Raw genomic sequence first — 2,612 nt, forward strand, 5'->3', positions numbered from 1 at the left:
TGTAAATAAAATACACATCCTGCTTAAAGGCTACAAACTTTGTCTCTTAGCAGTTTCTCCGTCTGTGCCTTTTGGGGCATAAAATTGGCATCAGTTGGCCTCAGACCCTCTGTAGCTTCGGCTCCAGAATCCAAGTGGTCAGCCTCGAGTCTCCCCAGGCACTTTCTGCCAGAGGCTCCAGGAAGGACCATTCTCCCCAGCTGCAGAGTAGAGGACATTCTTCACCTCCTGTCCTGTTCTGACTTGCCCAAGGTCTACTGCATGAGAAATCTCCTGTTTGATCTGTTCAAGGTCTTGTTAATGCTCAGGGCCCCACCAGAAATCATTCTTCTTACTTGTTACGAAGTAAAGAGGGCTTACAATCTATCTGTATTCTGGGATATGCATTGTCCAGAAGCCTACAGTGCCTAGGAAAGGCTATGTTTCCTTCCTGCTGCTCAGTGGAGACATTGCTGTTTTCTTGTTAATCACTTCTGTTGGGGAGACCCCTGGTGGCCTAGTGGTTAGCGTGCAGGACTTTCACTGCTGCAACCACGGGTTCGATTCCCCGGTCTCCTGGCCTGTTGGAGGTCGTTAGCCCTGTGTGGCCATCCATCTATGAGAAGGACACTCTAAACAAACCTACATCCTGAGGACCTCACTGCCATTGTCCAAGCTTGCTTGGCCCCGGCAGATGAACCTTAGGATTAAAGGGTGGGCTCAGTTCAGCGCAGGCTGTGTCTCACCTAAAAAATCCATTGCGCAGGCTGGAAAGGTAAAAAGACCTTTCCCCAAATCTTCGTTCGCGAAGATGGGCCATTATTTATTATACTTCTGTTGGGATCTGACGGCATCCATCCTGCCACTTCACTGTAAGGAACTGTATTTCCTGGGAGGGTTCCTTGACCTTACTCCATTTGATGGAAAAGCCAGCTTTCAGGAGAATCTGGATGATCATCTCTCCTTTCTCAAAGACTTCTGCCGTGTTCCCCCATACGATGATGTCATCAATGTATTGCAAGTGTTCTGTAGCCTCACCCTCCTCTGGTGCAGCCTGGATCAGTCCGTGACAGATGGTGGGGCTGTGTTTCCACCTGGGGGAATCTGTTCCAGGTGTACTGCATGCCCCTCCAGGTGAAAGCAAACTGTAACCTACACTCTGCTGTCAAAGGAATGGAAAAAAATGCATTAGCAATGTCAGTGGTGGCACCACTTCCCTGCCTTGAACTCCAGTTCATACTGAAGCTCCAGCATGTCTGGCACAGCAGCACTCAGGGATGGGGTAAGTTCATTCAAGCCACGATAGTCCACTGTCAATCTCCATTCTCCATTGGGCTTACGTATGGGCCAAATGGGGCTGTTGAAGGGTGAGTGAGTCTTGCTCACTACTCCTTGGGTCTCCAGCTCATGGATCATCTTATGGATGGGGATCACAGCGTCTCCGCTTGTGCAGTATTGCCAATAACGCACTGTTGTGGTGGCAATTGGCACCTGTTGTTCTTCAACCCTTAGCAGTCCCACAGCAGAAGGGTCCTCTGAGAGACCAGGCAATGCATTCAACTGTTTAATCCCTTCTATCTGTACAGCAGCTATCCCAAAGGCCCACCAGTGCCCTTTTGTGTCTTTAAAATACCCGTTCTTGAGGTAATCAATACCAAGGATACATAGGGCCTCTGGACCAGTCACAATGGGGTGTTTCTGCCACTCCTTCCCAGTCAGGCTTACTTCAGCTTCTAATACAGTCAACTGTTGGTGCTCTCCTGTCACCCCAGAAATGGAAATAGATTCTGCCCCCACATGTCCCAACAGCATCAGAGTGCATTGTGTGCCAGTGTTAACCAAGGCCTTATATTTTTGTGAGTCTGATGTGCCAGGCCATTGGATCCACACAGTCCAGTAGACACAGTTGTCCCATGCCTCTACCTGGCTAGAGGTAGGGCTCCTCTAGTGTTGGTTTTGGTAGTCGTGGCTTTCTCCCTGTGCATACATCCTGGACATCCCTTCCAGAGGATCGGACATGTCATCATCCCTTCTGTTCTGTCTAGGAGCTTGCCCATGGGAGACTGAAGCTACATCCATCCTTGATGAATTTCCCCTAGTAGTCATTTTTTCCTTTAGCTTCCGTACCTGTGTGGGAAATATCCCTCTTTTTAAATTTAGAAAGACAGCATAAACTCAGGGGACAAAGAAACAAGGAAGAATTTATTCAACGCGTTGGGTCTTTCTTGCACTGAGTTTCTGGGGGAAAGACCCCTTTGGTTTAAATTCCATACATTTTAAAGTTTCACAAAATCCCCACCCTTTTCAGATAATTGTAATATATTCATTTTTGCCTAAAAAGGTTTCTTTTCTCTGAAAAGGGGCTTTCCCTTTATCCCAATTGGCTGCAAGCCATCCCCTGTCAAAGATGATGGATCTTCCTTTGTTCTTATCCCAAAGAGAAAAGGAACCTCGTGTACAACATGGCCCCAAAAGTTTTTAATTTTTAAGAATTTTTACATTTCCCTTATCCAGCCAAAAAAGACCCTGATACTCAAGTTCAGTCTTCGGAATTTGGATATCTTACAACTTCACCATACGCCTATATATATACAAAACTGTATTTTTATTTCTCATAATCCTCAGGTTTTTGG

At 46.8% G+C, this 2,612-nt stretch overlaps 1 long non-coding RNA gene across 1 annotated transcript in view; it reads right to left on the reverse strand.

Annotated features, from left to right (window-relative positions):
* Window positions 1-99: 99 nt before the first annotated feature.
* The window catches only part of LOC113981377, an 18,143-nt gene continuing 15,630 nt past the window's right edge, over window positions 100-2,612 (reverse strand). Inside the window, exon 3 of the long non-coding RNA XR_003538393.1 lies at window positions 100-109. This is a non-coding gene — a long non-coding RNA (uncharacterized LOC113981377). The remainder of the gene's footprint in view (window positions 110-2,612) is intronic.

The sequence above is a fragment of the Neopelma chrysocephalum genome, unplaced genomic scaffold (assembly GCF_003984885.1).
Source record: "Neopelma chrysocephalum unplaced genomic scaffold, ASM398488v2 Primary Assembly neopelma1_96513, whole genome shotgun sequence".
NCBI classification, from domain to species: domain Eukaryota; kingdom Metazoa; phylum Chordata; class Aves; order Passeriformes; family Pipridae; genus Neopelma; species Neopelma chrysocephalum.